Source organism: Ailuropoda melanoleuca, chromosome 1 (genome assembly GCF_002007445.2).
Source record: "Ailuropoda melanoleuca isolate Jingjing chromosome 1, ASM200744v2, whole genome shotgun sequence".
Taxonomy (NCBI): domain Eukaryota; kingdom Metazoa; phylum Chordata; class Mammalia; order Carnivora; family Ursidae; genus Ailuropoda; species Ailuropoda melanoleuca.
In genome coordinates, this window is record NC_048218.1 from 53,428,647 (window position 1) to 53,444,319 (window position 15,673).

Below are 15,673 nucleotides of genomic sequence, written 5' to 3' on the forward strand. Positions count from 1 at the left end.
TAAATATATGTACTACTAGTCCTACTTCTCTGGTTGAATCCTGACAAATACACTCAGTAAATATTTCTTGACAAAACACAGCCTCATTCTCAGAGGCTCACAGTCTTGTAGGAGAACTGGTCTGTGAAGATGGAAATATAGACATCAGGTCAGGATCATCTTTAGTTTTAAGGTAAAATGTGTGATGTAGGAAATAAGCACTATAAGATGGCAAGATAATGAGAGGTCAGTGTGGCCACGGATTAGAAAACTTCCATCAATAAAAATGCAATTCAAATGTGTTCATGAAGGATGGATAACATTTAAAAGGTCAGAAAAAAAGAGAAAGCCATTCTATTTAGTGAAAAGCATTAGCAGAATTATTGAGATTGAATCCCTATGTTAAGTCCAGAGTATAGTAAACTGATTTCACTTTGGACCAACAGCCCACTTAAACTTTCATGTTAGTTGTCATTCTATAAGCACCTAAAAAGACTAATAATGTCTTTAAATTATTGTAAACTATTACCAAGAAAATGTCAAGTATTCAACCTTAACAAACTTTAGTTAAATAGCAACGTTAATTTTTATTGCAGTTTTTCAGAGTAAGGTCAAAAATCCTGGGTAATGTGGCATCTTTTGAAAAAGAAAAAAAAAAGGCTCAGGAGGAAAGCAACAAAAATAAAGATTTCCCTTCCTCCTCCTGCAAAATAGTCTTTAGCTTGTGGGCAGCCCTTCAAAACTCACTGGGGCATGACTTTGTTGAGGAATGAGCCAGCACACATTTATTTCAAGGGTCAGAAGAGTCAAAGATGGCAGGTGTGTACGTGTTTCTGGGAGGGGTGGTGGCAGTGAAGGAGCAGCTAATAATATTTGGGGGAAGGTAACTGCAGAAGACAAAAGTCTTCTTGAAAAGGCTGGAGGTTTTAGGGTTGCTTTGTTTACTGAGAATACATTTGGGGAAGCACTTAGGGCTTATATTCTTGTTCTAAACATATTTTTCATTCTTTTTTGTGAGCAATAAACAACTCTGATATATGTATTCTTTGGGGGGAAATGGAAAAAAGGGCCCCCAAATTTCCAATAATTTCATAATTCTAGATGCAAGCACCATGCTGGCAGTTGTAGCAGAAATAATAACTAGTACGTGTATAGCATTTTGTAGCTTACAAAGCGCTGGCGTATGTGCCACAGAATTTTCTTCTAGGGTCAGTAGAACCTCTTGGCAGGTCACAGTAACCCTGTGATACCAGGTTGAGACTGTATTTTACACGTACAGAGTTTAAAGCTTTTATCATCTCTCTCAAATTAGAACACCTTATTCCTGGAATGGTTTACCAGCTGTTAAAACCATGAAATACTTCGGTGTCAATTCATAGTTTCATCCCCCAAACTGCTAAATGTCCCCAAACTCACATAGCCCCAGATTATCTACCTGGAACCCTCGACTTTACATCATCCATCTGTGGAACTGTTAATATCTAGCCTAGCAGGGAGTTTCCAGAATCCAGCTCTAAATTCTCCTGGTTTCTCCTCTGATTGGCTGGTACCCAGGTCATGCTGATTGTTAAATATCTTAAATCACATTTCCTAGTTACTAATTTTACATCTATTATCCATTCTTCAGAACTGTTGAAATTTGTCATCTCTGATGTCTTTTCTTCCTAGTTCTTTTGTTTTGGGGGTTTATACCTTAAAAATCGCAATACTGTGATTTCAGGAGCATGTCAGGAAGGAGAAGAAATAAATGCATTGGTCAGTATGCTTTATGTAACCGTAAGTTTGATCAATAATATTAAAGGATGCTGAGAACATCTGCTGGAATAGGGTTTACAGAAAAGCACACACATAGAAGAACTATGTTAATAAGTGCTACATGAAAAGAAGGATTCTTTGATTCAATAAACGTAGAAATGTTGGATTAAAAAAAGTCAGATGTTTTCCCCCCAACTTTTTAGTACTTTTTGTATGCTATTGTTCATTGTTAATTCCCAAGTTAAGTTTAAAATATGCTGTGTTTCTCATGCTTTTTTTCCCCTTCAGAATCCTCCTCCCTTTTAAATGGAACACAGATGTCTTTTTAAGGTAATAACACCTTATCATGAGCATTACCTTAGTAAGTGATGCATAATTTGAGGGAAATCACACTGTATCATCTGTAGCTCATTGGATATCTGGTGACACTTTAGACACTTAGGTCTAAAGTTTCATCTGTGGAGTGCCTGGGTGGCTCAGTCGGTTAAGCATCTGCCTTTGGCTCAGGTCATGATCCCAGGGTCCAGGGATCGAGCCCCGCATCAGGCTCCCTGTTCAGCGGGGAGCCTGCTTCTCCCTCTTCCTATGTCTGTTGCTCCCCCTGCTTGTGCGTGCACTCTCTCTCTCTATGTCAAATAAATAAATGTTAAAAAAAAAAGCGCCTTATCTGGATTTCAGCAGAGAGGTTGGGAACTCTATTTCCCAGTGTCCCCTTCCCTGTGTAGTCCCAAATTTGAGCTTGCCCATGAAAAGAACAGGGAAGAGAAGAGGAAATCAGTATTCCCAGGGCATCTTGCAACCAGATGTGCAGTCAGAGGTGAGCCCTTGAGAACCACCCCCTAAGTGGATTCAGCCTGAGTCAGTTCATAGAACCTGCTCAGAGATACTGGGGAATTACTGCATCTTCCAGGCAAGGCTTTTAATGAACAAATTTAGTACTTTAGGGGACTTCTCTAACCATCAAAGGCAGCTCCCTTAACTTGTGGTAGAAGTTTCCCTGACCTCTCTTCTAAGAAAAGTGTAAGTCCCTAATTCTTTCTTTTTTAAATTTAAGTGTAGTTGACACACAATGTTGCATTAGTTTCAGGTGTACAACATAGTGATTTGACAATTTTATATGTAATGCTATGCTCACAAGTGTAGCTACCATTTGTCACCATACAATGCTATTACAATACCATTGCCTATATTCCCTGTACTGTGCCTTTCATCCCTGTGACTTATTCATTCCATAGCTGGAAGCCTGTAACTGCCACTGCCCTTCACCCATTTCACCCATCCCCCTGACTGCCCTCCCCTCTGGCTGCCACCAGTTTGTTCTTTGTATTTATGGGTCTGTTTCTGTGGGTTTTTTTGTTTATTTGTTCATTTGTTGTTTTAGATTCCACACTGTAACTGAAATTATATGCTATTGTCTTTCTCTGACTTACTTCACTTAGTGTAATACCCTCAAGGTCCATCTATGTTGTTAGAAATGGCAAGATCTCTTTTTTAAGGCTCCGTAATATTCCTTTGTATGTATATGCACCACATCTTCTTTATCCATTCACCTATCATTGGGCACTTTGGTTGCTTCTATATCTTGGCTTTTGTAAACAATGTTGCAGTGAACATAAAGGTGCATATATCTTTCTGAATTAGGGTTTTCATTTTCTTTGGGTAAATATCCAGTAGTGGAATTACTGGATTGTATGGTATTTTTGTTTTTAATTTTTTTAGGAACCTCCATACTGTTTTCCATGGTAGTTGTACCAATTTACATTCCTACCAATATTGCACGAGAGTTCCCCTTTCCCCACAATCTTGCCAACACTTGTTATTTCTTGTCTTTTTGATTCTAGCCATTCTGACCTGTGTAAGGTGATATCTTGTTGTGCTTTTGATTTGCATTTCCCTGATGATGAGTGATGTCGAGCATCTTTTCATGTGTCTGTATGTTTTATTTGGAAGAATGTCTATTCAGGTCCAGTAAGTCCGTGATCTTGAAACCCTTCAGATGCATGATTCATAGGTTGGCTTCTGTTTTCCTGATGCATCACAACTGATTCAATACTGATAAAGAGTTAAGTGTCAGTGAGTCAATCAGAAATATCTATGTAGCTGCCTATTCAAATGTTAGAATAATCACATAGGAGTTCATGAAATTTACTCAGTTTCAGTAAGCCAGTGTTTAGAGGATTTTTCTATATCCCTTTCCAATTTGGGGCTGAGCAGTGTAACCAGAGATAATGTTGTTCTTATAGGCAAGTCTTTACCCAAAGGCTATGAGTATACTACTTACATCACCAAGACCTTGGCCAGTGTATGTTAATTGGACTATGAAAGAATTAACTATGAAAGAATAGTTAATTGGACTATTCTATGAAAACAATAATTATCTAGTAGAAGATGCTACAGATGACATCAAGTTTAGATAAATTAATAATATTGAATTGATGAGCTTTCTTATTGGACAAAGATCCCTTCTTAAAAATTAGTAGCATATGAGGACAAAACTGAGATTCAAGAGCATAAACAAAATAAACATAACTAAAAACATACAAAACAACATTAAGAAAACTCCAACAACTTCTTCCCTACATCAGGGTATATAAAGAAGCCTGATGTTGCTCTCCCTATCCACTTTACCCATTCATTCACCTTCAACCCAGTGAACATATGCCTTTGAACATTGTGTGTTTTAATCACTTTATTCCCCAATAGTTTTGATTCCAGAAACTAGTGTATCGTGATTCAGTATATCGTGATCTTCTACAGGGCTAGGGCCAGGCCCCCTTTGTTTTCTTTGTGTAGAAACTTGAACGACACTCATTTTAGTGCTTTTAGAAAGCTTTCTTTCTGTTGATTTTGAGGGTTAGCTGTTGACTTGTCTTTTCTGTTGTAAACATTTCTTGCTTCTACTCCATTTGTGTTTGGAAGGTCATACACAACTGAGGATCAGTTAAATCTAAGTTACACATCCCCTCAACCAGTCCAAAGAAGAATGGAAAGAATAATAGAGCTGGACATTTAAGCACTGATGACTCTATTCATCCATTTGAGAGAGAGTGAGACAGAGCACTAGCAGGCGGAGAGGCAGAGGGACAGGAAGAGGGAGAAGCAGGCTCCCCACTAAGCAGAGAGCCAGAAAACATGGGGCTTGATCCCAGGACTCTGGGATCATGACCAGAACTGAAGGAGCCACCCAGGCACCCCCAGGCACTGATATTTTAAAATTTTTTAAAAATTTTATTTACTTTTTAAAAAAGATTTTATTTGTCAGAGAAAGAGAGAGAGTGAGCACACAAGCAAAGAGAGCAGCAGGCTGAAGGAGAAGCAGGCTCCCTGCTAAGCAAGCAGTCCAGTGCAGAACTTGATTCCAGGATGCTGGGATCATGACCTGAGCTGAACGCAGACGCTTAACCAACTGAGCCACCCAGACATCCCAAGGCACTGATCTTTTAGTTCTTTCTTGAATAGTAATGTATTTCCTGAACTTCCCAGTCTGTAAAATATCATAAGGGATCACACAGATCATTTATATGTTAGTCAATCAGTGAGAATGTATTGGGCACTTCTGATGTTCTAGCATTGTCATGATTGCATATTATTTTCACTGTCAATAAATAATGTTTTGGCCCTTACACAAAATAAAAAAATATGAAAGATTCAGTTCTTTCTCTAAAAGAGAGTCAGCATTGTGTTGTTCTGAATGAAATTTTAATGCACATCAGGTCATCATGAAATCTTGGACAGGTGTGTTTTAATCTGGCATAGGGCAGAACAGGCTCAATATAGCACATCACATGGTCTTCACAAAAATATATCTATTCTTGTTTTCAAGGATGGTCTGGAAGATTCTACAGTCTCAAGAAGTGGGTGACATATAGTGGCTGAAATGCCACCAGCCTGAATACAAAAGAGATCTTTGCAAGGCCAGAATTTAGTTGTTTGTTTAATTTCCCAAGCACAGAAACCGTTTAGTTCTGAAAAGCAGCCAGGGAGAAATTTGTTTAAAATGCAGTCTAGAAAGAGAATGCAATTTTCCCAAGTTTTGGTCAGCAAAGGGAGGTTGTTAACAGGACTTGCAGACTCCTCAAGCTCTAATAATCAACATTTTTCAGTAAACCCCAGGACTGGCAAGCCTCGTAAGTGGTGTCTGACTCGGAGTTGGGGGCCTGACAATGAAAGATTTCTTGTTCTTTTTGTTCTTCTAGTCATTACCAAACACCCTAATGAAAAGAACAAAACACAACAAAACTTGTGTGTTTCTTTTGTTGACCTATGGAATAGTTTTGAGCAGATTGAAGAAAAGGGAGACACTTATAAAACAGTTTTATAAATGGGATTTTTAGAAGCGTAGTATTTCAGTGGTTTCAGATAATTAATGTAATTTTGGGGTTGGTTTGGATGGGGAAATAAGGTGACACAAACCTATGCCATTACTAGCTGGTATGATTGCTTAGTACATAAACATTGTGTATGTTGCTTCTGGTTTGTTTGCAAATATGTGTTGCTAATTACATAGCAGAAGAGCCTTAGAACATAGGTCTGGGAAAATTACTGAAACTGAATCAACAATTCAAAATTCATGTACTATTAAGAATATATCATCTCAAAAATACAAAGGTCAGTGCATATTCAGGATGACTGCGTTTAAGTAGAGGGTCAGCATGGTGGCATATTCAGATATGTGGCCCCGGCAGTTCACTGTTGTACTCCATGGCATGTCAGGTCAGTCATTGTGCTCATGGTCAGAAGACTCAGAGCAGATTTAAAACAGAAGTTTATTAATTGATTTTTAGTATACACATAATAAAGTGGATAAAGCACCATTATCTTAAATATCAGCTCAAGGAACTTTTTACACACTTATTTAAGTAATTACCTCGAAGGTCATCATATACTGTATATATATCAGTCCAAAGCTTCCCTCATACCATTTCTCAGTCAAAACTCAGCCTCCTTATCACAACCACTACTCTTTCTGTTATTGTCAATTAGGTTTGCTTATTCATTCCTTTGTGTTTTTTTTAACTGTTATGTCATCTTCCCTTGTATTAAGCATCACAGTTTATGTATCCATTCTCCTACTGATGGATATTTTGGTTGTTTCCAAACAACCAAGGAAGATATTATGAAAAAAGCTGCTGTGGACATTCTTAAACACATCATTTGGTGGAATCAGAGCAGATTTTATATCTCAGTACTGCTTACTTAGGTCAGATGTTTATAATTATCCCTTTTTAATAAGGAAACCCAAGGTATCCATGCGGGTGAGCCATGAGGCTCACTATGGGGCTTCCTGCATGTGGCTTCATGAGCCCGAGCTTGAGCCATGTGGCTTCCTCCAGAGCAAGGTGCTTCTGGCCCTGCAGCTGTGCTTTAGTTGATCAAGGACATCAATGGTACAGTTCCAGAGAGAACAATTCACATTGTAGTCTCTGGAGTAGTGCAGTGAGACCAGCCTGATAGCATTACTGTTGGCCACATGGATAGAGGAATTGACAACTAACACTCTAGGTCTAGGTTCATTGTTACCCTGAGCTACTTGGTTAATATATGCCATACACAGTTGTTACTTATGAATATAGGATAATAATAATCTACGAGGATTTAAAATGTGCCTTGTATATTTTGCTACACAGCGGTTATATTTTGGCATTATGCTATTTTTTTATCCCTGATTTTTTGAAAATTGGCATTTCAAATAGAAACTGTGCGTACCATTCATGACTGTTTTTAAGAATCTTCCCACCAGGTGTTTCTTTATTCATATGGTTGCTCTATGTATTTAGATAATCAAGTGTCAAAAAAACAACCCTTAAGCCTATAAAGCATGTTGAAAATAGACTCACCTGCTCATCAGTTGCAAAGACATGTTAAGTCTTCTATATAATTTGTTGCTCTTGCTCACCTACTGGGCTTTACATACAGATGAGAGGCCATCTGTTCATTATATCCATAATGTTTTTTAAAACAATATTTTAAGAGCTGGGAAATGTTCCCTGGGAAATGGTTAAAAACCAAGTGTCTTATAGAGAGACAAGGTAAATTGTGTGCATGTTAATGGTGATAATGACTCATATTTTCTCAAAAGTGGATCAGGAATAGAAGAGACTAATAAGTCCAACATCAGCCTGTCTTCTTTGGGACAGGCCGTGGTGGAGTGAAATTCTATTTCTTTTATAGACATTCATACATAGTTCATCTTCATTTTTAAAATAAGTTCAGTGGTCTTTGCATTTAGTCAATCAAGATTATCTCATTATAACTGATAGAAATATGTTTAAAATAGCTTACACATAATAGTAGTATCAGTAATAATAAGTTGTATTTAAAAATTTTTTTTAGACCTTGGCTCCATAGGTCTTCTATCCCACCATCTTTGGGGCTTGTAAGGGGGCCTGAGGCACTCACCCTTTTTTACCTTTCAGTATTATAGCTTCAACATGCATGTTTGTCTTGAGTCCAGTAGGAGTAATCTCATTTGCTCTCTGTCCTTGTTTATTTTGCTTCTCCTGAGAAGCCCCAGCCTCCCAGGTCAGCCCCCGTCTTCCACCCTCTAATGCCTATAGGTTCTGCATACCTACTATTTTTTTTAATCCAGTTTATTTAAACTAAAACAACGGCTCACTCCATTTCTCCCACACCTCACCTCTGGTAACCACTAACCTGTTCTCTGTGCCTATGAGCTTAAATTATTGACCTACAAGATCGCCATCCAGGAGTGGATTCAGGCATGAGATGGAGTTCCAATAATGTCAGCAGTATCGTTTTCACTCCATCACTTGGAAATGGTGGATGGATGATGTCCAGGAGTCCAGTAATCTCACCCATTAGCTTAGCAGCTGTCCTAGGTTGCATTCTCCATGAGCAAATACTGAGGTAGAGTTTGCTGTGCAAGCTGTTTGTTAGGGATTGGCATCTGTGAAGGGGGGCGGGGCGAGAAAAGATTGTGTAGAGGAAGAAGTCAAACTGAAATTCAGTTTTGATGAATCTCAACCAACCTGGTGAGGAAATTTGGAATGAGTATTGCCTTTCAGAGTTGTCTCACATCAGGCCCAAATGGCCAGGTCTTTATACCCACATCTCACCCGTCACTGGATACATGCTGGCCTAGGAAGTGTGTGACCTCTGGCAAGGTGGAGCTGGAGTGCTGCATCAGACCCTGAGGGAGGTCACCGCTGGAGGCTGTCTACTGAGTGCACCTTGTGCAGTTAGTTGGGCAGAATGTTTTACCCTCGTAGGGGATCTTCTTGTTTCCCACAGTTTGCCTCTTGTGCTGATCAGATCTCCTTCTTAAAACTGCATTTGGGGGGGCACCTGGGTGGCTCAGTCGTTACGTGTCTGCCTTCGGCCCAGGGCGTGATCCCAAGGTCCTGGGATCAAGCCCCACATTGGGCTCCCTGCTCTGCTGGGAGCCCGCTTCTTCCTCTCCCACTCCCCCTGCTTGTGTTCCCTCTCTCGCTGGCTATCTCTCTTTCTGTAAAATAAGTAAAATCTTTAAAAAAAAATAAAACTGCATTTGGGAGAGCATTTAGTGGGAAGAACTACATGCCCTGCCACTGAAGTTGGTCTTGGGATCATAATGATACTTCCTCTCTCCCTCCTCTAGTATCCACCTCAGATTCTTCTTAATCTTAGTTACCATCAGTGCTTGCCTTAATGGCCTTCTTACAGTCATGACTTGGACCCTCAGTCCAAGGGGTCTGGGTCCTGGGTTGCCATGCTGTTCTTAGTCAAACTGTAATCATGCCTGACGAAGCCTCAACCAGCCCTATTGGGAACTAGCAAACATAGTTTGTCAGTTTTCTGCTTCTAGCCAAAATGAATGAGTCTTTATATCCCACTTTGTTCAATCACTTGGGATGCAGGCTGCCTGGGAAGTGCAAACCTCAGGTGAAGGTGAGTTTAAAAACATAGGTAAAACCTGAAAAAACATTACTGAAGGCCATTTGCTGATCGTAATCTTAGCCCTGGTGCCTCCTTATAGCAGGATCTGAGTAGTACATCTTCAGGGCTGCCATAGCAAATCCAATAGAAAGAGGCAGTCTTTTCCTAAAGCTGTGGCAATCAGAACACTCTCTCATGGGGGAGGGAGTATTGGCTCTGACCGGTCCACTTGTTAAACTTGCCAGTTTCTTACCAATCACTGTGGTCAGGAGTACAGGCTTCCCCCATTGACCAGGCCCAGGTAGTATAACCACCACTGTAGTCAGAAGAGGAGTGGTTATCCCATCCAGCATGTGATGATTACTCATGCTGGATGGGATAGGAAACTTATCTTTAGTTATCAGACTGAAGGGGAGGGAATGGTGGGCAGCCAGCACAACGGATGTCCACTACTTATGGGAATCAGAATTTTAGAGGCGGATGTGAAATGTCTACTAAAGTGAGCTGGTATTAAAGTCAAAGGCTCTAAGAGGTCCTGAGACCCACATTTTTCATTCTCACAGTATAGACCTGCAGATGAGGACAAAAGGAAGAAAAGGACATTAAAAAACAAGCAAACAGGTGTAGAGGCAGTAGCCACAGTAGTGAAAACTGCACAAAAACCCCATCAACCTCATCTGGAGATGTACTCTCACTGTGTGCTGATGAAAAATAGAACAGAAGGGCACAGCAATAAAGTCTTTTGCTTAGTGGGAAACCTCCCAGAATTTGATTTTGATGTGCATTTTTTAATGTAGAGTCATTATCAGAGTCCCATGTAGGAAAATTGAAACCTTTACACTGCTAAAGGGTGAGTGGGAAGGAGAGGGAGAAATATCCCGGCTTGTTCTTCTGCTAGCTTCCCAGCTATTCCGATGCTTTTGAATAGTGTTGCTGAGCCAAAGGCCAGCTAATTATAATCAGTCCTCTATCCATATGTAGCAGAGGCTGGAAAAAATAGTGCAGGGATAGGAGGGCAAGGTCCAGGAACAGCACTTGCAGCCAGGATGAAAATGCTATCAGCCTTAGATAACTGCCTTAAATTAAAGGTGAAGCAAATGGAAGGTAGTTCAGAGACTGACATAGATATTTCTCCTTTCTTAAGTAATCCTCATCTTTCAAAGTCTCCCAGACCAGTAGATTGGTCCTAATACTTATTTCTGCAGGTCTCTTGTCTGTGACGTAGGAAGGCTCTTTTCACTTCTCACATGATTTATAATCTCGGAAACCAGCGATGGGTTAGTGAGCTTGACTTCTTTATCTTGTAGGGGTTAGGGAAAGCAAGCACTGATGCAGTTTGGAAGTACAGTAAAGTACAGGAAAAATTTACAGCTCGAGGTGTTGTTACCTTCTCTAATACTGTGGTTTGTTGAAGAATAGCTGCTGTTTGTCTGGAAATGAATGCTGCAGCTTAAAATTAATTATTTCTTAGAAACTGTATGTATTTTAGTGTGCAAAATTGTAGCACATCAAAGACCAGATAAAGATAAAGCTCATTATAGCTGACTTCTGTAGGAGGAACAGTGGTCCATTCTTTAGCAATCTGAACATCAGACCCTACGGGCCATTTAGGATCAAAGGGGTTTCTGTATATAACAACCAGAGAGGTTCTTTGGCTCAGGGCATAATGAAGAAATTAAAGGGATTTGCTGAGATACCTTAAAGTCATGCTCTATAATGGAAATTATATGTTGTTCTCTCTCTGTATTTACATGTAATTGCTGTTGATCCCAGTTTCCAGTTTCTGCTTTCTAACTAACTGTTACTGCCTCCAGATCATGTAAGCTCGGTCTATTTGGACCTTCTTTAGAGTATTTAGCATTATTCTGCTTGATTATGGAGTTTCCATTTCTTAGAACAAGAAACCTATTACTTAGGTTGTTTTAATTACTGTTATTTCACTGGGAATTCTTTACCTATAACATTGATTTTTGAATGTTAAACCAACCTTGCATTCCTAGGATAAACCCCATTTGTTCATAAATATCATTTTTAAAATGTATTTCTGGGTTTGATTTGCTAATATTTTGTTGAGGATTTTTGCATTTATGTTAAGGAAGGATATTGGTGTATAATTGTTTTGTCTTGTGAAGTCTTTGTCATGTTTCTATAAAAGGACTGCCATACTGAGCTTAGATCCTCCTTTCTCTGCCATTTTTGGAAGGTGTTCCTGGGCAGGGAGCTCTGCACAAGTGTGTTTCAGCTTGTGATTTTGCCTTCTTTTGGTAATTGCAGCATTATACTGTCTTTCATCCAGTGGTGAAAACATTTACCTCATTTATTTATTCTACTTTTATGGTTGTTTATGATGGGAGGGCTAGTCTGGAATATGTTACTCAGTCCTGAAAGGCAGTGGATGTTGGAGTATTCTGGTGAATGATAGGTGATCATTCCTTTTCAAAAATATGTAGGGTCTTGTTACATATTTACTATGTCACATTTATTACTTGGATTGTATCCATTTATTTATTCAATTAATATATAATTAGTCAAGGATTGATTATGTGCTACCAACAATACCAAATAAATATAGGCTGAAGAGTGAAAGAGGCATGATATGTGACTTCATGTGGTCTAGTTATATTTTAGAACTGACTTATGGTCCAACAAGTCCCTTTAATTTCTTTAAAGTTTATGAAAAATAAACCTTTTATTTTACCAGATTTAATTGTATTTATAGATTAATTTGGGGAGTGTATCTTTGCAATATTTTTTTTCCATTCCACAGAAGTAATTTCAAATTACCTTTCTCTTCTTGAAGAAAAGCTTTATAAATTCTGTCTCTTCTTAAATGTAGTGCTTGCATACCTCTTGTGTATTTGTGGGTGTTGTTGCTGTTGTCAATATGCTATTTTTCCCCCAATTACACTCTGGTGGTTATTGCTGATATAAAGGAAAGCTATGGTTTTTTTTACGAATCACTTACTATCTCTCTGTGAACTCCTGAGAGTTGTTTCTTGGGCTTTGCCAGGTAGAGATTGTTGGATCTTTATTTTTATGAAATCTGCTCTGCAAAATACAGGGAATTGTGAATTGATATAGTGTCTGTGTTTATATGATATGAGCAGATTGTATATGCATATTCTTTACAGGGATTAGTGTAAGGTGACCATGGGGGATTTAAAACTCTCTTGGAAAGATCAGCCATTTCCTGCTTAAAGTCAGGGTTGAAAATAGATTTCCCCTCTGTGTAGCATTGTATCTTATTCTGTGAAATACCATTAAAAATCTTCCTAGCATTAGTACCTTAGGACAGGTCTGTTTAACTGTGTAAAGATTCATGGTGGTCAGGTTAGATAATTTTCATTTGCTGTGAGACTATGAGAAGCCACACATCACCCATAAAATGTATGTATTTTGTATGTCCACCTACAAACTGAAGCTAACCTTTAATAGCATGTATTTTAAATTCTAAAATATTTAATGTACATACTATGCCCAATTATCATATTTTTTGAAATAAACAATAATACAGTTGAAGTCATCAGTAATTGGATGAAAATCATTACTATATAGCATTCCATGATCTCAAGACCCTATTTCCTTTTATTTTTATTTTGTTATTAATTTTTAATTTTTTTTTTTTAGAGAGTGAGAGAGAGAGAGACATGTGTGCAAGGAAGGGTGGGGGGGCAGAGGAGAAGGAAAGAGGGAACCCTAAGCAGGCTCTATGTTCAACATGGAGGCTGACTTGGGACTTGACCCCACCACCCTGAGATCATGATCTAATCTGAAATCAAGAGTTGGATCCTTGGGGTGTCTGGGTGGCTCAGTTGGTTAAGTATCCAACTCTCGATTTTGAGCTCAGGTCACGATCTCAGGGTTGTGAGACTGGGCCCCGTGTAGTGCTCTGTGCTTAGTGCAGAGTCTGCTTAAGATTCTTTCTCTCCCCCTCTGCTCCTCTCCCTGTTCCCACTCTCCCTTTCTCTCTCTCTCAAATACATAAAATCTTAAAAAAAAAAAAGTCAGATGCTCAACTGACTGAACCACCCAGGTTGCGCCTCCTTTTATTTTTAAAATGTATTTTCACATATTACATTTTTTTTTTTACTTTTTAAATTATAGTTTACATATAATGTGTTGGTTTTAGGTGTATGACATAATAATTTGATATTTATTTATTATTGTGAAATGATCAGCATAGTAAGTCTAGTTTTCATCTGTCAACATGTAGAGTTACAATTTTTTTTTTCTTATGAACACTTTCAAGGTCTACTCTTTTAGCAACTGCAAATACAAAATACAATGTTACTGACTATAGTGACCATACTATACAATATACCTCCATGACTTACTTATTTTAACTGGGAATTTGTACTTCTTGATTCCTTTCACCCATTTCACGTATGCCCTTGACTCTCTCCCACCTGGCAACCACAATTCTGTTTCATTTTGTTTTGTTTGTTCACTTGTTTTGTTGTTTTTTTATGATTCCACATATAAGTGAAATCATACAGTATTTGTCTTTGACTGACTTATTTTACTTCGCATAATACCTTCCAGGTTTATCCATGTTGTCGCAAATAGCAGGATTTCATTCTTTCTTATGGCTGAGTCATATTCCATTGTATATAAATACCATTCATCCATTGCTGGACACTTAAGTTGTTTCCATACCCTGACTGTTGTAAATAAATAATGCTCCAGTAACATAGGGTTGTATATATCTTTTGGAATTAGTGTTTTTCTTTTCTTTAGTAAAGTATGCAGAAGTGGAATTGCTGGATCATATGATAGTTCTATTTTTAATTTTCTGAGGAATTTCCATATTATTTTCCACAGCGGCTGCACAATTTGCATTCCCAACAGCAGTTTTTTTTTGGTCCAAATCCTCACCAACACGTATTTCTTGTGTTTTTGATAATAGCCATTCTGACAGGGGTGAGGTTGTATCTCATTGTGGTTTTGATGTGCATCTCCCTGATGATTAGTGAGGTTGAGCATTTTTTCATGTGTCTGTTGGCCATCTCTATGTTTTCCTTGGAAAAATGTCTATTCAAATTGTCTCTCCATTTTTAGTCAAGTGGTTTTTGTTATAATTTTTATGAGTTCTTTGTATATTTTGTATATTAACTCCTAATCAGACTTATGATTTGTAAATATTTTCTACCATTCAGTAGGTAGCCTTTTCATTTTGTTGATGGCTTTCTTCACCTTGCAGAAGCTTTTTCGTTGAATGTAGTTTCATTTGTTTATTTTTGCTTTTTTTGCCTTTACCTTTGGAGTCAGGTACAAAAAAAAATAACTACAAAGATCAATGTCAGGAGCTTATTGCCTACATTTTCTTCTAGGAGTTTTATGGTTTCAGGTCTTACATTCAAATCTTTAATCCATTTTGAATTAATTTTTGTATTTGGTATAAGATAGTACTGCAGTTTCATTCTTTTGCATGTAGCTGTCTAGTTCTCCCAACACCATTTATTGAAGGGACTCTTCTTTTGACATTGTATATTTTTGTCTGCTTTTTTTGTAAATTAATTCACCATATGCATAGGTTTCTTTCTGGGATGTCCGTTGTGTTCCATTTATCTATGTGTCTGTTATTATCCTGTTGATTAGTATAGCTTTGTAATTTAGCTTGAAGTCTGGCTTTATGAAACCTGCAGCTTTGTTCTTTCTTTTTCTTTCTTTTTTTTTTTAAAGATTTTATTTATTTATTTGACAGAGATAGAGACAGCCAGGGAGAGAGGGAACACAAGCAGGGGGAGTAGGAGAGGAAGAAGCATGGTCATAGCAGAGGAGCCTGATGTGGGGCTCGATCCCATAACGCCAGGATCACGCCCTGAGCCGAAGGCAGACGCTTAACCGCTGTGCCACCCAGGTGCCCCAGCTTTGTTCTTTCTTAAGATTGCTTTGGTTATTCTGGGATGTCTGGGTGGCTCGGTCGATTAGGTGTCTGCCTTTGGCTCAGGTCATGATTTTGGGGTACTGGGATTGAGCCCTGAGTCTGCTTCCCTGCTCAGTGGGAGTCTACTTCTCCCTCTCCTTCTGCCCTCCTCCTCCTCCCCCTGCTGACTTATGTTCT